Genomic DNA, 26,265 nt, shown 5'->3' on the forward strand with positions numbered 1-26,265 from the left:
ACATTCACAGTTATGATTACTAAAGATTCATTTCCCTCCATCCTACTTTCTTCTATTTATCTCTCTCTTTACCCTGTACCTTCTCATAAAACTGTTTGCTTCTGACCAATGCCTCTGTCATTTCATTCTCTCTTTTACCATCTTTTCTTTCTCTTATCCTCTTTTCCCTCTTACTTTCCAGTTGAATAAAATGGATTTTTATACCCAATTGTGTGTGTGTGTGTATCTGTACACACACACACACATTCATCGCCTGCCACACCACTCCATTTTCCCCTCCATTGTAAAAGCTCTTTCTTGTACACCTATTTTATGGTAGATAATTTCCCCCATTCTTTCTCTCACTTCTCCCTTCTCCCAGTGTATACCACTTTCTCACCCCTTCGTTTTTTAAAAATCATGTCAACATGATCAACTTACTCCCATGCCCTTTGAATATGTAGAACCTTATAGGTGCTCTAATAATGATAAAATTCTTAGGAGTTACATGTATCATTTTCCCATATATGAATGTAAATTATTTAACCTCATTGAGTCCCTTAGGATTTCCTTTTTTTTTCACTCATGATTTCACTTTTGTTTTTTCATTCTTCTCTTGAGTTTTATATTTGACAGTCAAGTTTTCTGTTACTGTCCGGTCTTTTCATCATGAATGCTTGAAAGACCCCTATTCTATTTTTTTCCCTGAAGTATTATACTCAGTTTTGCTGGATAGGTTGTTATTGATTGTAATCCTAGCTCCTTTGTCTTTCAGAATGTCATACTCCATGTCCCTTGCTTTTTTTTTTTTTAACATAATAGCTACCAAATCTTGTGTGATGCTGGCTGTGGGTCCATGACATTTGAATGGCTTTTTTCTGACCACTTAAAATACTTTCTCTTTCACTTAGGAGCTCTGGGCTTTGGCTTTAAATATTATTCCTGAGAGTTCATTTTAAGATTTCTTTCAGGAAGTTATCAGTGGATTATTTTTTTCCCGTTTCTTTTTTACTCCCTTGTTCTATGGTATAAGGGCAATTTTCCTTTAAGATTTCTTGAAATACAATAACCAGGATGATTTTTTTTAATCATGGCTTTCAAGTAGTCTAATAATTCTTTAATTAGCTCTCCTTCATATTTTTTTCAGGCCAGTTTTGCTGATGAGATATTTCAAATATTCTTCTTCATTCTTTTGACTTTCTTTTAGTATTGCTTGATGTCTCATGGTGTCATTAACTTCTATTTGCCCAATTCTATTTTTTAAGAAATGATTTTTTTTTCAATGACATTTTGTACTTCTTTTTCCATTTGACTAATTCTGTTTTTAAGTAGTTATTTTATTCAGTGAATTTTTGTGCCTCTTTTTACCATTAGGCCAATTCTATTTGTAAGGTGTTATTTGCATCAATATTTTTTGTGCCTCTTTTACCAAGCTTTTAATTCTTTTTTCATAATATTCATGAATCATTCTCATTTCTTTTCCTATTTTTCCTCTACCATTCTTATATCTTTCTTTAGTTCTTCCAGAAATTCTCATTGGTCTTCAGAATAAATGGCAATTTTTTTCTTTGAAAGGCTTTGATTGGAGCTGTATACCTGTTGCTGTCTTCTTCTGAGTTTATGTCTTAGTCTTCCTTATATTATAGTACCTTTTAGGGTCAATTTTTTTGATGATGGCTGTTTTTTTTTTTTCATTTTTTAAATTTATTTCTTGACTTTGAACTTTATGTTAAAGTTATTCTCTGTTCATTTGGGTGTGGGAGGCACTTTCCAAAGCTTCAAAGCATGCTGTTTTCAGAGCTAGTTTTGGGGTTCCATAGGTTTTCAGTGTTTCCAAGGTAATGTGATACGGGTCCTGCTGACCTCCTAAGTTTTCTTAGGCTAGAAAAATGCCCAACACTTATCTATTGTTGCCTCTGCTGCTCCAAAGTTTGATTTGAGGCATTATTTTAAAGTCTTTGTAGGTGAATGCTGAGAGAATTCATCTGGGTTACCTGTAATCTGCTATCTTCAGAATATTCTCTTTTACTCTATATTTCCTCCTCCTAAGACAATTAAAACAGGATAAAACTACCTCCAGGCACTCTATCTTATTAACTTTCTCTCTTTTCATTCAAGATATTAGAGTTCTACAGGGAAATATTTCTTTTTCCCCTATTAGAATCAAAACAATTTATCATTTTATATATATATATATATATATATATATATATATATATATATATATTGAATCAAATGCATTTCTGTATATTTGATACAAATATCTACTCTGTTCAGACCTATCCATCAGAAAGTCTTGAAAGTCCCCTCATTTAATTGAAGATTTAGTGTTATATGCCCAGCCCCAACACATACCACCAGTATATTTAGTTTTGCTGTACTCATATGTGAACTGCATGCATCTTGTGATTCCTGGACACTGTGGTATCTTGGTGCTATGCTGATTTGGCCCTGCTTTACTTGGAAGCCTCACTGGCCCTGCCATCTACTCTGGCTCTGGTACTGAATGACTGAGCCTTATGCTGGATGTTGTTCTGGCCTTTTCTCTTGATCTTTGTCTACATGGCCTGTGAAATTTGCCTTCAAAGTACACTGACTTGTCTCTCAGAGATTTCGTGGGATTCTGGCACCGTTTTTGTATAGATCTGGACAGAATGAAGGAGCTTAAAGCTGTTTCTCCTGGGTAAGTTTTATTGCTCTCTCTGCTGTATTTTTAGAGGGTTACTGGAATTTTGTGTGTGATACAGGCTTCTCTATGTCCGAACATGCTACCAAATTCACCTCATACCCTAGTTTTTTTTGATTGTTGTTAGATAAATAGATAGATAGATAGATGGATGAATGGATAGATAGATAGATAGATAGATAGATAGATAGATAGATAGAAAGAAACTGAGTAGAATGCCGAAATAGTGAAGTCCCCTCAATGAGGGATACGATCTGACTTCTCTTGCTATCTACCCCTACCCTGCACCCCTCCTAAGCAGAGTATTATCTAAGATAAGGAAGTATATCAGGTGACAGAGCCAGATGTCCCAACCACAAGATCCTGTTTTTTCCAGATTCCACCCCTTCTCAGACCCCCTCCCTTTTTGCCAGCATTCAGCTCCTGGTTTCAGGCCATTTTTTGTTACTGGGGAGAAGTTCTGCTTTTAGAATGTGAGCTCCAAACCCAGCCAATGGGAAAAGGAGCCAATGGGAGGGTGAGGGGGCTCTGCATTACGGTCTATATATATTTGCTTTGAGATGGATGCACACATACTCCCTTGCCAGTGCCATCTTGGGCCATGCTCTGGGTGTGTCCTTTCTCATGAGAAAGCAATAAAACTCCTTTTTGCCTTCTCTCAAGAATTCTCTCTATTTTTAATTTGAGTAGTGGTCTTCAACCCACACAGTTACTAAGATAATACATTTATTATATGCCACAAACTGTGCTAAGTTTTAAGACTGCAATATATGTAAAAAGGATAGTCTCCCTCTCAGGCGTAACAATACATAGAACTGAACTGAAAGGAGGAAAAGGGTATTAGCTTGGAAGCAAAGCTACTATTGAGGAGGTCCAAAAGTTTAGAGTCAAAAGTAGAGCCTGCAACGACATGAGTATGGATGCCCTGAGTACCTTGTGAAACATTGGTCTAGGCCTCAGAAACTCTAATTATAGGAGAGAGCCGTGGTATTAAAGAGATTTCTAGGGAGAGAGACTACTTCCGAGTAGCTTTAAAAGTTCAGAAAGTCAGAAGTGGAGCTAGAAAATTGTGGCAAGTAAGATGATACTGAGGCAAATTGAGGCATGATTTTCTCCAGGGCAAGATTCCAATTTATTAACAGTGACACATATAGCTGTTAATAAAATGTATTACTTTGACCACCTCAGCAAAACCCGATATCAGGGACTAAAATGACCATATTTATTGAGAGCCCAAAGCAGAGGAGATGGGGTAGTTGAAAACACATGGTTAGGTGTATCTGGGGAAAAGGAGGTTTGGCTTCAGATGTGACTGATCACATCCCTCTCTGACATTTTAGGAATGCTAATTGCTTTATGGGCTTCTGCTGGCTGCCTCCAGTAATGTTAGCCAAAGAATCAGAACCACCCCAGTCAGGCTCCCACCCCCCAAGCCTTCCCCTTGGAAACCAAATCACTCCTAACTTTAACAGGAAGAGAGAAGGACAGGAGAGTCATCCCCTGGGGAGGGGCCCAGCCCAATTTGGTTCTTTGTTTAGGAAGCAAAAGTTCCAGGTTAGACTGATTGTCAAACAGATGCCCAGGGGCTAGGAGTAATCACATTCTTCAACCAGCCCTTTAGTTGTGACTGGGAGAGACTTTCTTTTGAGCTAGACTGAGAAATGGGATTTGAGAAAATGGGGAAGTGGGATGGATTATAAAGGAATACTGATTATCAAATGATACAGCATGATCTTAATATTCCTCAGAATGATGAGCCGTTGGTTGTCATCCTTCATGCTTGAAGAGGACCAAAATGACATCACTATATTGGAGTCAAGGTACAGTGTGTCCAACTGTGGCTGATCAGACAAAAATGAGCTCTGAACACTATCACAAAGACACTTATCTCATGGCCCCAGTTTCCTTATTTGTAAAATGGAGGAATTGGCTACATTATTTCTAAGATTATCTTTAGTTATCTGAAATCATTCTCTCTAAAGCCCAATCTGATTTTAAAAAAAAGGCAATCCTATTCATCCTAGATTTCCTTATGGACAGTGTCTCTTGGCATCTTCTTCAAGAAAAACTGCTGTTTCTTATATATCCCTAGCAGAATAGGAGAAACTGACCTACTCCCTACTGCCATTTTCAGGTACTCCCATCCTTTAGAAACCTCAAAGTTTTCTCCATCCTACATAGATTTTTGTGGTGGTCGTTTATGAACCTTCAGGTGATGCTCTGACCTCCCCTAAAAGGTCAGCGCTTAATTCAAAGTCATCTCCATGACTTTTAAATATTCTGATTTTTTTCTTGTAACACTTTAGATTTAGCTCCTCTCTCTGCCATGCCCAAATACCTGGTTATGTATCTGGATCTCCTGGCTATAAAATCAAGACACCCTCCCTAAAAATGAAACATTATTTAAAATGTAATGTATAATACTAAATGAAGGTTTAGGGTACTATGATGGGATCCCTTGAGAAATTACCCCTTTTGCCATTATGTTAATACTCCTCCATCTACAGAGAATTAGGAGCATCTGGTACTATCTGTTTTGTTCTCTTCCTATTCCTGTGAGAGGGTTTGAAATGCAGTTATGTTCAGAATTGCTGATTTGCCACTGATTAAAGTGTTTGAAAAGAAAAAGGTGAGAAGACAGTAGTCTAAATATGTAAGTATCAACCTACAGATGTATACTTGCAATAAACATATTGAATCTAACCAAATGTTTCCCCCTTTATCCTGAAGTAAAGTTTTGATTCTAAAATGACAACAACTACCTCCATTTCTAGCATAATCATTAGAATACAGAAAGCACTTAATCAATATTTCTTTAATGAATGAAAGATCTGGGTTGAAATTTGGTGACTTTTGGGGATGAATAGTTTCAATAAAACAAAATAAGATTTGAGCAGTGATCTCAATGGAATGCTTTTGTAAGTAGTTTTGATCTCAAGATAAAAGAAAGGTTGACACTTTTAATAATTTGGTATGTCAGTGCTTTGATGGATAGATGATCTCACAGATTTGGCAGTTTCCTTCAATAGGGCAGATCATAAGCCTGACCTACCTTTTTATTCTATGTTCTCTCATTCAGATCCTTTATCCTTATTAGCACACATACACACACAAATATATTGAGAACACACACACAGATAGTTGTGGGGCACGGTGGTAGACATAGAAGTCAAGCCGATAAACAGCACCAGATATGATTGAAATTTGGATACAGAACCTGCAAACTGAGTCTTATGAAATTGGGCTCAGCCAATCAGCAGATTCATGATGGGGAGATAGGAAATACTGCAGTGGGGTCCTTTCCTCAAATTCCTAGAAATGAATTTAGGAAATATACCAAACAGAATCTTGATGGGGAAATCCTGAAGAAGAAGAAAAAAAATCACAAAGTCCAGCTCAGCTTGGCCTCGGGTGACTATGGGGATGGAGTAGGTCTGAGAGTACAGTGAGTGGGGTCAGAGAAGGAACACACTGTGCAAACCACTCCAGCATCCAGGCTGAGGTCTAGAAGAATGGCAGAGCCCAGCCATAACATCGAGTATGAAGTCAGGAAATAGGCTGGAAAAATGGGGGCGGGGGAGAGGAGAGAAGATGCAGCTCCAACATTATGAAAAAAAAAAGAGAAGGAAAAAAGAAAAGGAAAGAGGAAAGGAAAGAAAAGAGGAGAGGAGAGGAGAGGAGAGGAGAAGAGAGGAGAGCAGAGGAAAGGATCTACAAGTATTACTCCAGAAAGAAACACACATTAGGCACAAACTTGCTTGAAGAGATGAATCAAGATTTTTTTAAAAAAAAATCTATATATCTATCTGTTTCAACAATTTGGCTAGCAGGTACTGTGGCCATCTGAAACCAACAACAACCAGCATACAGAATGCTGCAAGCCCAGGTTATTTTGATCTGCTTTAATAAGGAAAGCAACATTAAGGGGTTAACAAGCTTACTTTAACCCAGCATACAAATATTATTCACTTAGTTCAGGGGAAAAAACCAGCACCCTGAACTTCAGAGCAAATACAAACAAATTACAAACATCAACAGACAGACCTTGTCTGATTCAAATCTCAATACAGTTACCAGAGTTTAACAAAGTCCCAAGACACCCAACTTAATTAATATTACACTATCTGTACCTACACCTATATAGAAAACAAGAGCCATGGAAGAAAGAATTGGAAAGGCTATTAGATTGGCACAAGGGACAAAAAATCTTTTCCAATTAACAAAATTTTGGGAAATTGGAATGGAATAAATATAGACAATAAGTCCATAAGACAACTAATAGTAAAACAAAGGTTAAATAGCTAAAATACGTAGAAGAAGATGCAAAGTATCTCATAGCAAAAAATAAATGATCTGGAAAAAAAAGATTTAGGTAAAAAAAATTTTAAATCATTGGATTATCTGAACCGCATGACAAAAAAAGAAGTTCCAAAGAACATTAAAAGAAAATAGAAAGAATTCAAGTACCAAAGAACCACATTCAAGATCACACATGATTTAGTAGCCATGACTAGAAAGAGGCAAATAATTTGAAAAACTTCTATTCGAGAAGGCAATGGATATTGCCTTACAGCCAAGCATAACACACTCAGCAAAAGTAAGTATAGTGCTACAGGGGGAAAAAGTAGATTTTTAAAGAACAGAAGACTCCTAAGCATTCCTAATGAAAAGAACAGAGCAGTAGAGAAATTTTTGAAATTTCAAACACAGGAGTGAAGAGTAACATAAAATGGTCTATAAGAACAAGGATAAAAGACCAGACATGGATAAACCACTAATATTCAAATGTGGGGGAAAGATACATATGTCCCCTCTGATCTCTCTCATCACTGGGGTTCATAAAGGAAATATAATTACACAAAGCCTGGAAGTGGTTCTGTTATATCTTGATGATTTTAAGACAAGAACAGAAAGAGAAGGCAAGAGGAGCAAACTATGGAGAAGGGAAATGAAGATAGGGAAAATTATCTCACATAATCATGGTGCACATGTGGACAACCATTCAAGCTAGAAGAGGGTGAGAAAAAAAGCTGACACTTGAACCTGATGCTCATCTTAACTGATCAAAAGAATGAAGAATACACACACACACACACACACACACACAAACACAAACACACACAGAGTTGGGTACAAAAATACATTTCACTCAACAAGTAAATAAGAGGGAACTGGGAAAAAGGGGGGGATAGGATGGTAGATTGAGATAGAGATTAATCTTAAGCAAAATAATTTCAAAGGATATGGAAAAATCTGTACAGCTGGTTTGAAGTGGTAGAAATGGGGACCTGAAGAGATAACAATAAATTGGTGGATGGATAAACAAGTTATGGTCAATAAATGTTATGAAATACTATTGTTCTAAACAGTTACCAGTGTAATGACCAACCAGGATTCCAGAGGATTAATCATATATCAGTTTATTCATGATCTGATATAGGGGTGAAGGACTTGGAATAAAAAATGAGACATTTTTATGGTCAATGTAGAAATTTATTTTTATTGACCCTACATATTTGTAACGGCTTCTGTTTTCCTTGTGTTCTGAATTAAAGGTGAGAAGGTAAGAAGGTGAATGTTTAAATATTTTTCAAAAGAGAGAAAATGGCCCAGCCGAGTTTCATATACAAATACCATTCTAAGGGTGGTCATCTTTATTAAATTGTGCAATTCTTGACAATCTACACAAAGAAAAGAGAAGAATGGCTGAACACCTCAGTTACAAACCTTATTGACTTTAAACATGTACATGCACAAACACACACAATGATGTAGCAACTGGATGCTTTACATATAGTATTTTAAGTTCTTTACATATAGTATTTTAAAACTGAAGTTTTAAGTATTTTAACTTTGTAATAGCATTTGGAGACCAAGTAAAAATAATTAGTAGCCAGAAAGAGCTGGCTTTCTGAAGTCATTTTAATAAATTGTGACTCTTCCCCTCCCCATCCCCACTGCATCTAGCTATTTCCACGAACTAGAAAATTATTTGACTTTGTACAACAATAATGAACATCATTTTGTCTAAAAGTTAAGTTGTACAAAAGAGAAGCTATGTTATAAGCTTTATAACTTTCCAAACAAAAGTATCAACTTATCCCTCAAAGACAAATTCTATCACATGACAAAGATTCCTGGACAATACAATTTTCTGTTTAGTCAAAGATTGGTAAATCTTTCTCCTATAAATATCATGCAGTTGTAAAAACTGCCTGCTAATAAGGCAATTGACCTAAAAGGTCATCCTCACAGCTTCCCCATTATTTGCTTAAGGATTTAATTTTTATTTCATCTATGTGTAAATTGACATTCTGCATATGGTGATGAGGTGCTGTACAGGCCAGGTGGAAAATATAGATTTGCATTATGGAGACATCGTTGTGGTATTGATTTTCTTGAAGGTAAAACTTTAATAGGTGATACAACCTGAAATTCTATCAAGATACATACATTTGACCCATATTGAATTGCTTTCACGTAACCTATCATACTTTATTATCCAGAAATTGTGAGGAGAATGCGGAGCTGCCAAATTTAGAGAGAGAAGAGGGATGGAAAAAAAAAAAAAACAACCATCTTTTGTAGTCCTCATGATAGACTTTCAGATTTTTCCTGCTCGTATCAACCAAAAGCCAGGATTTTTTTTTTGTTTGGTTTTTTTGTTCTTGCTTTTTTTTTTTTTAATAGCAGCTGACCATTAGATCACAGGGGAGTCAACATGCTCTGAACTAGGGGAAAGAGAAATAAAAGCTTAGGTGTGAAAACCTGAGAATGATACTTTCTCTCTCATTGGAAAATTCTGTTGTTTCCAAATTCTTGTTGTTAGATATTGCAGTAGATATTCTACTGTAACTATTCAATTAAGCAGACACATTTAAAAGTAATATTTTATGTTTTAAAGTATTTATAGCAGCTCTCTTTTGGGGTGGCAAAGAATCAGAAATTGCAGGGATGCCCAGCAACTTGAGAATGGCTGAACAAATTGTGGTATATGATTGTGATTGAATACTACTGTACCATAAGAAACGATGAGTCCAATGATTTTAGAGGAAAAAAAAACATGGAAAGATTTTCACGAAATAATAAAGAGTGAAATGAGCAGAAGCAAGAGAAAATTGTATGCAGTAACAGAAATATTGTTTTAAAATGACTTTGAGCAAATAAGTTATTTTGACTGTTATAAATATCCAAATTAACTATAAAGGACATGTGAAGAAAGACACTATCTGTATCCAGAGAAAGAACTGATAGAGGTATGTATAGAACAATTTTATATATACATGCCTATTTGGGTCTAATGGTAGTCATATCTAGAGTGGGGGGGAGGGAAGAACAAAAGGACAAAAAAGAGAAATTCACGTGATAAATTTTGTTATATCTTTGAAGGGAATAACAAGTTATGCATAGTAGATTTGAAGTTTCATGTTCAATCATCTTTTATATTGTACTGTTATGGAAATTGTTTTTATTCCATAAATTTAAAATATGCATATATTTTGAAGAGCAAAAAATAATAAAATAATAAATGAAAGTAATATTTTCTTTTTCCCACTACACGTAAAGACATTTTAGAATACATTTTTAAAAATAATTTTCAAATTTTCTCCTTCACTCCTTCTCCTTACCCATCCCTGAGACAGTAAGCAATTTGACATAGATTATACATGTGCAATCATGAAAAACACATTTCCATAGTATACATGTTGTGATAAAAAGGTAGACAAAAAATGAAAAATAATATACTTTGATCTGCATTTCAGACTCCATCAGTTCTTTCTCTGGACGTAGATATGATTTTTTATCATAAGTCCTTTGAAATTGTCTTAGATCATTGCATTGCTTAGAATAACTAAGTCATTTACCATTGATCATCATACTATATTGTTGTTAGTGGTATATAATGTTATTCTGGTTTTGCTCACTTCATTTTGCATCAGTTCATGTAAGTCTTTCCAGGTTTTTCTGACATCATCCTCCTTGTCACTTCTTATAGCACAGTAGTTGTTTTAACAACCCAGCTAGCAGCTTCGGTGGGGGCGTAAGATCCTTCCCCCACAGCCGGCACCCAGGGGGCTGCCGGGACCCAGGAGACTGCTGAGACGCCGGGAAAGCACAGGTTCTTTTTATCTGCTTAAACAAGGAAAGCACAGTGAAGGGGTTGGCCAGCTTACTTTAATCCAGCATTCACTTAGCATACAGACAACATTCATTTAGTTCAGGGGAAAACACCAGCATTCAGTTAGCATTCAGTTAGTTCAGGGGAGCATACAGACAAGCATCAAGAGACAGACCAAATACAGATTCATTGACTTACTTCAGGGGAAAAAACCAGCACCCTGAGGTTCAAAACATTCATTTAGTTCGGGGGAAAAACAAACCAGCACCCCGAACCTCAAAACCAAAATAAAAATAAATTACAAATATCAACAGACAGACCCAATACAATTCATAGTTACCAACATCTGGGCTCGGCCCGAGAGCAAGGGCTGGCCCAGAGTCATGCTCCTGGTTGCTCCCACACCAACTGGAAAAGGAAAGAGAGAGCTTGAAGCTGTCCCCTCCCCTCTTATAGAGTTTTTGACATCATCAAGCGCTGCCTGAATGACCAGGGCCGATTGGTTCTTGACTTGGCCCCTCCCCCTAGCGTAGACCAGGTTCTGGAGCTAACACCTCCCCTCAGCCAGCCCCATGACTCATCACACAGGAAGTTATCTGCTTCCTGGCATGCTCTTTGGGCTTCCTGCCCCGGAAGAGCAAGCCACAGTGTCCAGAGGCTCAATGAGGTAAGCTGAGTCATTCAAAGAAAACAAAGGCCATTCTGGTTACAGTAGTATTCACTATAATCCCATACCGCAACCTGTTTAGCCATTCCCTAAATGTCAGAAATCCCCTCAATTTCCATTTTTTTTGGCCACCACAAAAATGTTGCTACATTTTTTTTGTACAAATGAGTCCTTTTACTTTTTTATAATCTCCTTGGGATACAGACCTCATATAGATTGAAGGATCAAAGGGTATGCACAATTTTATGATCCTTTAGTAGTCCAAATTACTCTCCAGAATGATTGGAACAGTTCACAACTCCACTCGTAGCGTATTAATATCTCAATTTTCCCACATCCCCTTCAACATTTAGCATTTTCCTTTTTTGTCATACTAGCCAATCTGATAGGAGTGAGGGGATACCTCAGAGTTGTTGTAATTTGCATTTCTCTAATCAATTGTGATTTAGAGTATTTTATAAGACTATAGATAGCTTTGATTTTTTTTTTCATCTGAAAACTTCCTGTTCATATCCTTTGACCATTTATCAACTGGGAAATTTCTTGTAGTCTTATAAATTTGACTCAGTCCTCTATAGAGTTGAGAAATGAGGCCTTTATCAGAGATACTTGCAGTAATTTTTTCCCCCAGCTTTCTTGAAAAAAATAGTATTTTATTTTCCCAGTTACATGTAAAAACAAGTTTTTAACATTTGTTTTTGGAACATTGAGTTCCAAATTCTCTCCCTTTCTCTCTCCCCATACTCCTCATTGAGAAGGTAAGCAATTTGATAGAAGTGATACATATGTAGTCATGCAAACCTTATTTCCATATTAGTCAAGTTGTAAAAGAAAACATAGACAGAAAAAGCAAAAAAAAATATGCTTCAATTTTTCATATACCATCAGTTGTTTCTCTGGGGATGGGTAGAATTTTTCATCCTAAGTCCTTCAGAGTTGTTTTGAGAATAGCTAAGTCATTCACAGGTGATCGTCTTACAATATGGCTGTTACTTTGTACACAATACATTTCACTTTGCATCAGCTCATGTAAGTCTTTCCAGGTTTTTCTGAGAGCATCGTGCTCATCATTTCTAATAACACAATAGTATTCCATCACAATCACATGCCACAATTTGTTCAGCCATTCCCCAATTGTTGGGCATCTGCTAAATTTCCAATTCTTTGCCACCAGAAAAGAGGTGCTATAAATATTTTTGTACATATAGGTCCTTTCCCCTTTTGTTTGATAGCTCTTTTGGAATAAAGACCCACTAGTGGTATTGCTAGATCAAAGAGTATGCATGGTTTTTTAGCCCTTTGGGCATAGTTCCAAGTTGCTCTAAAGAATGGCTGAATCAGGTCACAATTCCAACAGTGAATTAATGTCTCATTTTTCCCACATCCCCTCCAATATTTGTCATTTACCTTTTCTGTTCTATTAGCTAATCTAATAGGCATGAGACAGTACCTCGGAATTGTTTTAATATACATTTCTCCAATCAATACTGAGTTAGAGCATTTCTTCATATAGATAGCTTTGATTACTTCATCTGAAAACTGATGTCTTTTAGTCATTTATCAATTGGAGAATGGTTCTTATTTTTATTAATTTGATTCAGTTCTTATTTGAGAAATGAAATCTTTATCAGAGGAATTTGCTTCAATTTTTCTTCACAGATACAATTACTAAATGAATTTCTCTCCATCCTATTTGCCCCATTTTTTCTATTCACTCTCTTCTTTCACCCTGTCGCTCCTTAAAAGTGTTTTGCTTCTAAATGTCACTTCTCCCAACGTGCCCTTCTTTCTATCATGCCGCCTCCTCTCTTATCTCCCTTCCTCTCTGACTTTCCTGTAGGGTAAGATAGATTTCTATACCTAGTTGAGTGTGTATGTCATTCCCCCTTTGAGCCAATTCTGTTGAAAGTAAGGTTCACTCGCTATACCTTCCTACTTCCTCAATCTTCCCCTCCACTGTTATACCTTTTTCTTGACTCTTTTATGTGAGATAATTACCCTATTCTATCACTCCCTTTCCCTTTCTCCCAGTGCATTCCTCTTCCTCACCCCTTAATTTTTTTTTAGATATCATCCCTTCATATTCAACTCATACCTGTGCCCCCTCCCCTCTCTCTCTTCTATCTGCCCTAATAATGAGAAAATTCTTATGAGTTATAAGTATCATCTCCCCATATAGGAATGTAAACAGTTTAACCTTATTAAGTCCTTTACAATTTCCTTTTCCTGTCTGCTTTTTTATACTTGAGACTTGTATTTGAAAGCCAAATTTACTATTCAGCTCTGGTCTTTTCATCAAGAATGCTTTAAAATCCTGTATTTTGTTGAATATCTATTTTTACCCCTGAAGGATTGTATTTAGTTTTTCTGCATATGTGATTCTTGGTTGTAATCGTAGCTCCTTTACCCTCTGGAATATCTTATGCCAAGCCTTCCAAACCTTTAATGTGGAAGCTGCTAAATCTTGTTATCCTGACCAAGGCTCCATGATACTTGAATTGCTTCTTTCCGGCTGCTTGCAATATTTTTTCCTTGACCTGGGAGCTCTGGAATTTGGATATAATATTCCTGGGAGTATTTATTTTAGGATCTCTGTATCTCTTTTACCATTTGGCCTAGTCTGTTTTTAAGGTGTTATTTTCTTCAGTGTTTTTTGTGTCTCCTTTGCTGACTCATTTTTCATGATTTTCTTGCATCAGTCTCATTTCTCTCCCCAATTTTCCCTCTACTTCTCTTACTTTATTTTCAAAATCCTTTCTGAGCTCTTCTGTGGTCTGAGAACAATTCATATTTTTCCCCCTTGGGGTCTTTGCACTTCAGATTTTTGATTTTGTCATCTTCTTCTGAATGTGTATTTTGATCTTCCTTGTCACCTTAGTAATTTTCTATGGTCAGAATTTTATTTTCTATTGTGTGCTCATTTTCCCAGCCTATTTTTTTTTATTTTTAACTCTTTGTTAAAGTGGGGCTTTGTTTCCAGGGTAGAGGGCACACTGTCCCAAGCTTCATGGATTTTGTGCAGCTGTTTTCAGAGATACTTCTAGGGACCTGTAAGTTTTCAGTTCTTCCAAGGTGGTATGATATAAAGAAAGGTGTTTATTGCTCTTCTGTCCTGTGCTCTGGTCTAAAAGCAACCACAAATATTATTTTCTGCCCTGGAACTATGAGGAGTGTTCCCCCTCTACTGTGGCTGCAAGTTCTGGTTTGCTAGTGTTCTTCCTCACCCTAAGACTGCCACACAGGACTGCAACTCAAATCTGAGTATGTGCAAAGCAACAGAGTACCCCTGTAATCTCCTTCTGAGCAGTTGTCCAACCCTGTTATCATCTGTGGGCTGAGAGCTCCAGAAGCAGCTGTTGATGCTGCTGATTCAGTGGCTCCTAAGACTTTTTCCTGGTTTGCTGGGCCCTGGTCTGTGCTGTAGCAGCCTGCCCTGGACTGTGGTCCATTCTGACCAAGTTGTGGGAGACCTTTCCTGCTGACATTTTAAGGTGTCTCTAACTGGAAAATTGTTTCATCCTTTCCTTTTGTGGGTTCTGCTACTCCAAATTATTTTGTGGCCTTATTTAAAGGTGTTCAGAGAGGTTTTGAGGGAGCTCAGGAGAGTTACTGCCTTTTCTTCACCATCTTGGTTCTATCTCTACTTTCCTTCTAAAGTTGGTTGCATTGATTTTCTTTGTGCAAAAACTTTTTTAAAAATTACATAATCGGCAGTGGGCGGAGCCAAGATGGCAGCTGGTAAGAAGGGACTAGAATGAGCTCCATACCGAGTCCCTCCAAAAATCTATAAAAAATGGCTCTCAACCAATTCTAGAATGGCAGAACCCATAGAACAGCAGAGGGAAGCAGGGCTCCAGCCCAGGACAGCCTGGATGGTCTCTGGGTGAAGTCTATTCCACATGGAGCTGGGAGCTGGGAGCTGGGAGCTGGGAACGGAGTGGAGCAGAGCCCAGCCTGAGCGGCGTGGAACAACCAAACTTGGAGTCGGGCGGATGGGGCCCCTAGCGCCCTGAATATGTGAGCTGCAGCAGTAACCAGACCCCTCAACCCACAAACACCAAAGACTGCGGAGAAGGTTAGTGGGAAAAGCTGCGGGAGTGGAAGGAGTTCGCAGTTTGGCTTCCAGCCCCAGGGGCAGCGGAGGTGGGGCAGCTACAGCTGTTGTTACTTCCGTCTCCAAGCCCACCTGGTGGGAAGAATGAAGTGGCAGATCAGAGCAGGAGTGTACAGCCTGCCGAAGATCTAAGCCCAGTTCGGGTTGGGGGTTGGGGAAGAAGCAGTGCTGGTGTGGCAGAGCTGGCACCTCCCCGCTAAACGTGGAACATAGAACTCGTTAGTCTACAAGCAGTCATACCCCACTGAAAAACTCAAGGGTCAAGTTAGTTGGTTGGGAATATGGCCAGGCAGCGAGCACACCCAGATTCAGTCTCAGACTTTGGATTCTTTCTTTGGTGACAAAGAAGACCAAAACATACAGCCTAAAGAAGACAACAAAGTCATAGAGCCTACAACAAAAGCCTTCAAGAAAAACATGAACTGGCCCCAGGCCATAGAAGAACTCAAAAAGGAGTTGGAAAAGCAAGTTAGAGAAGTAGAGGAAAAATTGGGAAGAGAAATGAGAAGGATGCGAGAAAACCATGAAAAACAAGTCAATGACTTGCTAAAGGAGACCCAAAAAAATACTGAAAAATACACTGAAGAAAACAACACCTTAAAAAACAGACTAACTCAAATGGCAAAAGAGCTCCAAAAAGCCAATGAGGAGAAGAATGCCTTGAGAGGCAGAATTAGCCAAATGGAAAAGGAGGTCCAAAAGACCACTGAAGAAAATACTACTTTAAAAATTAGATTGGAGCAAGTGGAAGCTAGTGACTTGATGAGAAATCAGGATATTATAAAACAGAACCAAAGGAATGAAAAAATGGAAGACAATGTCAAATATCTCATTGGAAAAACCACTGACCTGGAAAATAGATCCAGGAGAGATAATTTAAAAATTATTGGACTACCTGAAAGCCATGATCAAAAAATGAGCCTAGATATCATCTTTCAAGAAATTATCAAGGAGAACTGCCCTGATATTCTAGAGCCACAGGGCAAAATAGAAATTGAAAGAATCCATCGATCGCCACCTCAAATAGATCCCAAAAAGAAATCTCCTAGGAATATTGTCGCCAAATTCCAGAGCTCCCAGATCAAGGAGAAAATACTGCAAGCAGCCAGAAAGAAACAATTTGAGTATTGTGGAAACCCAATCAGAATAACCCAAGATCTGGCAGCTTCTACATTAAGAGATCGAAGGGCTTGGAATGTGATATTCCGGAGGTCAATGGAGCTAGGATTAAAACCTAGAATCACCTACCCAGCAAAACTGAGTATCATGCTCCAAGGCAAAATATGGATTTTCAATAAAATAGAGGACTTTCAAGCTTTCTCAGTGAAAAGAGCAGAGCTGAATAGAAAATTTGACTTTCAAACACAAGAATCAAGAGAAGCATGAAAAGGTAATCAAGAAACGGAAATTGCAAGGGACTTACTAAAGTTGAACTGTTTTGTTTACATTCCTACATGGAAAGATGATGTGTATGATTCATGAGACCTCAGTATTAGGGTAGTTGAAGGGAATATGCATATATATATATGTTTATGTATGTATATAAGTGAATATGTATGTATGTATATATCTATGTGTATATGTATGTATGTGTATGTATATATATATATGTGTGTGTGTTTTTATATATATATATATGTAAAAGAGAGAGAGCAGACACAGGGTGATATCTAAAAGAAATAAAATGAAATTAAGGGATGAGAGAGCAACATACTGAGAGAGGGAGATAGGGAGAGATAGAATGGGGTGGATTATCTCGCATAAAGGTGGCAGGAGGAAGCAGTTCTGTGGGAGGAGGCTAGAGGGCAGGTGAGGGGGGAATGAGTGAACCTTGCTCTCATCGGATTTGGCCTGAGGAGGGAATACCATACATACTCAGTTGGGTGTCTTACCCCACAGGAAAGAAGAGGGAGGAAGATAAAAAAAAATAAAAGATGGGGGGGATGATGGAGGGGAGGGCAGATGGGGGTGGAGGTAATCAAAACAAACACTTTGGAAGGGAGACAGGGTCAAGGGAGAAAATTCAATAAAGCGCAATGGGTTGGGAGGGAGCAAAGTGTAGTTAGCCTTTCACAGCATGAGTATTGTGGAAGGGTTATACATAATGATACATGTGTGGCCTAGGTTGAATTGCTCGACTTCTTGGGGAGGGTGGGTGGGAAGGGAAGAGGGGAGAGAATTTGGAACTCAAAGTTTTAAAAACAGATGTTCAAAAACAAAAAAAAAGTTTTTGCATGCAACTAAAAAATAAGATACACAGGCAATGGGGCGTAGAAATTTATCTGGCCCTACAAGAAAGGAAGGGAAAAGGGGATGAGAGGGGAGGGGGGTGATAGAGGGGAGGGCTGACTGGGGAACAGGGCAACCAGAATATAAGCCATCTTGGAGTGGGGGGGAGGGTGGAAATGGGGAGAAAATTTGTAATTCAAACTGTTGTGAAAATCAGTGCTGAAAACCAAATATGTTAAATAAATAAATTTAAATAAAAAAATTTAAAAGAAACAAAAAAAATTACATAATCAAAATTATTCATTTTATGTTATATAATGCCCTCTATCTTTTATTTGTTCATAAATTCTTCTCTTTTCCATAGACCTGAAAAATGAACTATTCCTTATTCTCTCAATTTGTTTATGGTATGACCCTTTTTTGTTTAATTCATGTGCCAATTTTGACTTTATCTTGGTATACAGTGTAAGAAGTTGGTTTATATCTAATCTATGCCATACTGTTTTCTAGTTTCCAAGCAGTTTTTTTTGGTTAAATAGTGTGTTCTTTTCCCCAAATCTTGGAACTTTGGAGTTATCAAACACTAGAGTACTATGGTCATTTACTACTGCACAATGTGTACCTAATCTCTTCCAGTGATCCACCACTCTATTTCTTAAGTAGTACCAGATTCTAAGTATAAATAGGATCTAGTATATTACCAATCTTGATTTATAGTGGAAAAAAAGTAAAAGATATTACATAACAAAAGGAAATATATGATCAGGAAAGGAATAGGGCTAGATGTATAGCACGGCAATGGTTAAAGAACAGATAATCCCAGAGCTTCAGTGGTACCCATGTAGTCTCAAAAGACCTTTAGGAAGTTTTATAGCAATTGGAGAGATACTGAAAAGAGAACTCATGGAACTTTATGAGAACTTATGGGAAGACATACATAAGCATTACACGGGTTAAGTTGTAGATAGTTTGCGTTCTACGATATTAAAAGGAATACTCATATCCACAAAGTCACAAATCCACCGAGTTATAATTAGTTCATGATATAAGTAAAAAGGAAAATGAAATCAAGTGAGGACCAAATTACTTCCAGCTTGGGGTTAGGGGTGGTGAACTGAGAAGGCTTTATGGAAGATAGGACACATGAGCTGGATCATGAAATATGAATGGAATGTCAATAAACAAGCATAATGATGATGATATATTTATATAGCACCCTAAGAGGCAGTATATTTAATAATCATGAGCTGCCATATTAACTAGGATACTAGAAATGAACTGAATAGTATGCTAGACTCAGAGTTGGAAAAAATGACTTCAAATCCTGCCCTGGATATGTACTAGTTGAAAGATCCTAGTAAAGTTACTTAAAATCTCCATGCTTCAATTTTATCATCTAAAAATTAGAAAGTTGCACTTGGTGGCCTATAAGTTCAATCATAGCTCTGTTCCTATGACAAAGTTCAAATCCTACTTTGGACACATAGCATCTTTTTGATTCTGATCAAGTCACCTAATTTCTCAGTGCTCCAGGAAATTCTCTAAAGGCTCTAAGTTCTGGTGGTAGATACAGTTTTCCTCATCCAGACTCTACCTATATAATTAAATCACAGTTCCAGTTGTATCTCTCTCAGGTATACAAAGTTCTTTATATTATGTATTTCATTTTGGATGGTTGAAAGGACACTATTGTCAGACATGGATAGAGGATGTGCAAAGCCATAGAGTCACAAAATCCTAGCATGAAAAAAGGGCAGAGAAATATCCAATTTGTCTGGAAAATAGAGTTATTCAAAGGGAATTACAATGAGATGTCTAGAAAGCGAGGCTGGAATCAGACTCAGAGGGCCATTGAATGATGCTAAGGAATGATTTTTTATTCAAGATACATTTGATAGCCCCTAACAATTTTAATTAGTGAAGTGGTGTTACTTTAACTTTGTATCAGGAAGCACAATATAAAGCAGTCTATAGGATGGAGGGTGGGGAGAGACATTTAAAGAGTTTGTATGAGTCACCAAGCATTTATTAATCACTTATGATGTGCCAGATTCTGTATGAGGTGTTAGAGACTTAGGTTGTACTCTCAAGGAACTTATATTATATTGGGTGATATAAAGACAATTAAAGATGAAAGAAAGGTTAGATGGCTTTCTAGGAGACAATAGTATATAAACAGCATAATAAGGGCTTAAAGTAAATGGTTTCTGTAGAAATAGTAAGGCAAGGAGTCGGCTGTGTCTTAGTCTCATTATCCATTAGTCATCTTCATGCACACTATGATCTAGCAAAACTGAAAATCTTATTGATCCTAGAAAATAGCATTCACATTTTATCCCTCATTTCTGTACACTAGTTATCCCCCCATGTCTGAAATGTAATCCCACCTAACTGTCACCTCTTAGAATCTTTTCTTTCTTCAAGACACAACTCAAGCCTGACCTTTTAGATGAAATTGTTCTTTATCCTCAATACTAATTCTTTCCATAAATACTTGGCATTTATTTGTACGCATATGTTTGTATTTGTTCTGGATATTCTTATATATGATATGTGTGCTTGTTTTTCCCCCTCAGTGGAACAAAACATTTTTTCTAGTAGAGATTATTTAATTTTCAATAATTTTAATATCACCAGTATTGAGCACAGACAGTGCTTCAATTAATTGAAATGAACAATACTATTTGTCTCCAATTGGCAGAACTGGGCAGTTGATTCAATGCCTGTGAAGAAGGGAGGAAGGAAAGAAGGAAGGAAGAAAGGAAGGAAGGAAGGAAGGAAGGGAGGGAGGGGAGGTAACACAAATGATTTAAAATCTATTAATTTAGTCAAAGGAGAGAGAACAGTGGGGATGCTGTCAGAGATAGGGAACTCAGGAAAAGAATAGTGCAGGAGGAGTGGGAACAAAGAATTCCATTTTAGATATATTATTGATTTAGAATTTCAGTTGGAGATATCCAGTACATGGGACAAATATTGTTGGGGAGCTCAGGAGAGACTGAAAGGTTGGAAATGTGAGGGACAATAACAACCCACATCTATGTACTTTAATTTTTCTAAAGCACTACCTACTTAATACTACTATTATATTATTTAGTAGTGTAAGTATTAATAAACAATTTTTGCAGATGAAATCACTAAGGATTAGCAGGGTTAATTCCCTTGCTCAGGCTTACATAGCTATATAGTTTTAGAGCTGAGATTCAAACCCATATCCCTGTTGACTTCATTTTCAGCACTTCTTCCACTGCATCACACTGTCTCTTACATTAGGGAGTCAGTCATGATTACAGAGTCATTCATGCAGATGATAGTTTAACTAATGAGGGAGAATGAGATTGCCAAGATAGAAAATGTAGATAAACAGGAAAAGAGAGCCAGGGACAGACTGGCAGAAATTATTTTATCTTTAAAATAATGTAGAGAACACATTTTTCATCTAAATACCAAAGAAATGAATCTAGTTGTTTAGATTGGTAGACCCTAGGATGTCTGATTCCCAATCCAGTGGTCATTATGCTAGTTCATTACAAAAGTGGAATGTACCTAATTACTTGAATGTTATGCATACCAATCTGTTTAGTAAGAATTATCAAAATAATTGTTTCTATTTTTCTCTTTGTGCACATAATTTTAAGTGAGAGAACAGCAGTACAATAAAATACAGAAGGAAAGAGCAGAGACTTTTATCTTTTTGACTTTACATAAGTCACTTAATTGTTCCAGTCCTTGGTTCTCTCATATGTAAAATAAAGAACATCTTTAAGACATTTTCCAACATGAAATAAATTTTCATACTGTAATTTGTATAAGCTCTGAGGTTCATTGCCCCACTACCTACTCCCACTAATGAATCAGGTCCCAGAGCTTTTCTTCAGCTCTCCCTAAAAGGGTTTCAAGCAGTATAATTGTGGGGTAAAGGGTAACACTGTACCACAACTGGCTCTGACCTCAACAGTTGCACTTAACTCCAGGATTATCAGTTGAGAATCATTGAGTCAGTCAGCAGTAGCTTTTTGACAGGAGTATTCAGTAAGCTAGTACATTAAGAACAGTTGGCACAAACCCCACCTCCCCCCTCCCCAAAATCTGTGATATATTCTCATAATAGCACATGCAGAGGCCAAAGGAAAATGGAATAAAACTTGGGGGGCACATGCAGCAGAGGGGTAATAGCCAGCTTTGAGTAACTACTGGAAGTTTAATTTTCTTCTATTTCTGAGGTACTTAAGAAATTTCCCTTAAGCATGGTATAGGTTCTTTCTTGAGTTTCTTATAAAATTGTGAACCCAATTTCTCCTTGCTTCTTGAAGCAGACATACTTGTCAGTTTTTGGTGGGGAGACAATCAATGGGAAGATAAGTTCAACATCATACTAGCTTGATAGTTCTTCTTCTGGCCAAGGGGATAAGGAGAATCCTGGTAAAGGTTCTCTTTTCCCCCATACCTAAGGAATGTGCCACCCTAAAGAATTTCTTGGAAAAGCACAGTTGCTTCAGTTTTGGAATTCTATCCCTTCTCAAGTCACTTGTTAATTTATAGATTATCCTTTCAATAAATTTATATTGTGCTATAGGACCAGCAAATTTTAATCTTTCTTATTTTATTATTTATTTAATATTTTAGTTTTCAACATTGATTTCTGCAAGATTTTGAGTTACAAATTTTCTCCCCATTTCTAACCTCCCACCCAACTCCAAGATGGCATATATTCTGATTGCCCCATTCCCCAGTCAGCCCTCCCTTCTGTTATACTACTCCCTCCCCTTTCCCCTTACTTTCTTGTAGGGCAGGATACATTTCTATGCCCCATTCCCTATATGTCTTATTTTTCCGTTGCATGCAAAAACAACTTTTTCTTTTGAGCATCTGATTTTAAAACTTTGAGTTCCAAATTCTCTCCCCTCTTCCCTTCCCACCCACCCTCCCTAAGAAGGCAAGCAATTCAACATAGGCCACACATGTATCATTATGTAAAACATTTCCACAATACTCATGTTGTGAAAGACTATATTTTGCTCCTTCCTATCCTATCTCCCTTTATTCAATTTTCTCCCTTGACCCTCTCCCTTTTTCAAAAGTGTTTGTTTTTGATTACCTCCTCCCCCTATCTGCCCTCCCTTCTATCATCCCCCCTTTTTATCCCCTTCCCCCTCCTTTCCTGTGAGTTAAGATACCCAATTGAGTGTGTATGTTATTCCCTCCTCAGATCAAATCCAATGAGAGCAAGATTCACTCATTCCCTCTCACCTGCCCCCTCTTCCCTTCCAACAGAACTGCTTTTTCTTGCCATTTTTATGCGAGATAATTTTCCCCATTCTATCTCACCCTTTCTCCTCTCTCGGTATATTCTTCTCTCATTCCTTAATTTGATTTTATTTTTTTAGATATCATCCCTTCGTATTCAACTCACCCTGTGCCCTCTGTGTACAAATGTGTGTGTGTGTGTGTGTGTGTGTGTGTGTGTGTGTGTGTGTGTGTGTGTGTGTGGGTGAGTATTCCCTTTAATTACCCTAATACTGAGAAAGGTCTCAAAAATTGCACAAATCATCTTTCCATGTAGGAATGTAAACAAAACAGTTCAACTTTAGTAAGTCCCTTATGATTTCTTCTTCTTGTTTACCTTTTCTTGCTTCTCTTGATTCTTGTGTTTGAAAGTCAAATTTTCTATTCAGCTCTGATCTTTTCATTGAGAAAGTATGAAAGTCCCCTATTTTATTGAAAATCCATATTTTGCCTTGGAGCATGATACTCAGTTTTGCTGGGTAGGTGATTCTTGGTTTTAATCCTCCTCCATTGTCCTCCGGAATATCATATTCCAAGCCCTTCAATCCCTTAATGTGGAAGCTGCTAGATCTTGTATTATCCTGATTGTGTTTCCACAATACTCAAATTGTTTCTTTCTAGCTGTTTGCAGTATTCTCTCCTTGATCTGGGAGCTCTGGAGTTTGGTGACAATATTCCTAGGAGTTTTCCTTTTGGGATCTTTTTCAGGAGGGAATCGGTGGATTCTTTCAATTTCTCTTTTACCCTCTGGCTCTAGAATATCAGGGAAGTTTTCCTTGATAATTTCTTGAAAGATGATGTCTAGGCTCTTTTTCTGATCATGGGTTTCAGGCAGTCCAATAATTTTTAAATTATCTCTCCTGGATCTATTTTCCAGGTCAGTGGTTTTTCCAGTGAGATAGTTCACATTATGTTCCATTTTTTCATTCCTTTGGTTATGTTTTATAATGTCTTGATTTCTCATAAATTCACTGGCTTCCACTTGCTTCACTCTAATTTTTAAGGTGGTTATTTTCTTTAGCAGTCTTTTGGACCTCCTTTTCTGTTTGGCTAATTCTGCCTTTTGAGGCATTCTTGTCTTCATTGGCTTTTTGGAGCTCTTTTGACGTTTGGGTTAGTCTCTTTTTAAAGGTGTTATTTTCTTCAGTATTTTTTGGGTCTCCTTTAGCAAGCCATTGACTTGTTTTTCATGCTTTCCTTACATCTCTCTCATTTCTGTTCCCATTTTTTCCTCTACTCTTCTTACTTGATTTTCCAAATCCTTTTCGAGCTCTTCCACGGCCTGAGACCAATTTATATTTTTCTTGGAGGCTTTTGATGTAGGCTCTTTGACTTTGTTGACTTCTGACTGCATGTTTTGATCTTCTTTGTCATCAAATAAAGATTCTAGAGTCTGAGTCTGAGTCTGAGTCTGCATCCTTTTTCACTGCCTGGCCATGTTCCCAGGCAACTACTTGACCTTTCAGCTTTTTGTCAGGGTATGACTGCATGTAGAGTAGAGAGTGTTTTGTCCCAAGCTTTTGGGGCTGCACTGCTATTTTCAGAGCTACTTCTACTCCACTCTCATGGCAAGCTCTGCCACACCAGTGCTCCTCCTCCCCCAAGAACTGCCAACCAGGATTGTGACCTAGATCCAAGCAGGGCAAAACAAGCCCTGCACTCCTGCTCTGGTCTGTCACTTGATTCCTCTCACTGTGTGAGCCAGGGACTCTGGAAGCAGCTGATGCTGGAGCTCTGGAAGCAGTTGCAGGAGCTTCCTCCTACTGCTGAAACCACTGAGTACCACCTCCACTTCCCCTATGGCTGGGGCCAGACTGCTCTCTAACCCAGTCTAGCAGTTTTCCCACTAACCTGCTCCATGGTCTTTGGCATTTATGGGTTGAGAAGTCTGGTAACTGCCACAGCTCAGTGATTCATGTTCCTAAGGCCTGCTCCTGGCTGACTCCTGGTCTGGTCTGTTCCAGCATGGCACCACGCTATAGAGCCTTCCCAGCAACCATCTAGGCTATACTGGGCTGGAGACCTGCTTCTCTCTGCTATTTCTTAGGTTCTGCAGCTCTAGAATTTTTCAGAGCCATTTTTACAGGTGTTTGGAGGAATTTGGGGGAGAGCTTAAGTGAGTCCCTGCTTTCCAGCCACCATCTTGGCTCTGCCCTGACCAAATTTTAATCTTTCTAATCACAGAAAGTAGTATCATAGAAGATAATAAAATTTAGAACTGGAAGGGATATTAAGGATCATTGAGTTAAGTGCTTTAATTTTAAAGATGAGGAAACTAAGGCCCAGGAAGGTAAGTTGACTTGCTAAAGAGTGTATAACTAGTAAATGGAAGGATATTTGAATAAATCTTGAAGATAGCTATCATGTTCTCATTAAATTTTCTTTGTTCTAGACTAAATATCCTGTCAACACTTTTTTACATGACCTTCATATAATATGGCTTCTTTTATCTTCACAATCTTGCTCTTTTTCCTCTGGATATCACCTATCTGTCAAAGTTATTTCTTTAAAAAAAAACAAACTAAAATAAACAAAAAAAAATCAGAAAGAAAGAAAAGGGATTGTAGTAAAGTACAAGTGAACCTTAATGAAGGAAATAATCTCATTTCTAGGAAATTAGTTATTTGATAATTTCACTAGTCACAGACAAAAGAGTTTTTAAAAGTATACAAAATTCTAGATTGCAAATGTTGAGGCTATCATCGCCATGTAAGACTTGCCTGTTTTTTGTGAAGAAGACAAGTTTCTTGTTGTGAAGAGATGGGGATGAAGTTATGAGCAGAAGCAGTATGTTATGGAGATGGCCAAAAAATGTATTAGTTCTGAGACTAAAGTTAAGATCTTTAATTTAAAAGTTCAGTCCTTGGTTCACTATACCACACTGTAGCAAACGTTTTTTTTCTCTCAGTGGAAGCAATTGCTGTCGTTGAACAAGGCCAAAAACAAGCTTTCTAAAAGAACTTCCCTGAAAATGAGAATATATCCACAATAACTGTTTAGTATAGTGCTGGAAATGAAAAAAAAAAACAAAACTTATATTAATATTTGCATGAATTGAGAGAAGGATCAGAAAAAATGATAAATTCTTTCCACCAGGTGGCAGGGGTGAGGTAAAAGGGGACATTCCAGTAACAACAGTGTAGACAATGCTATATTGGTGGAAAAGTATGGAATTAACTCAATAA

The sequence above is a fragment of the Trichosurus vulpecula genome, chromosome 3 (assembly GCF_011100635.1).
Source record: "Trichosurus vulpecula isolate mTriVul1 chromosome 3, mTriVul1.pri, whole genome shotgun sequence".
In the NCBI taxonomy this organism is placed as follows: Eukaryota; Metazoa; Chordata; class Mammalia; order Diprotodontia; family Phalangeridae; genus Trichosurus; species Trichosurus vulpecula.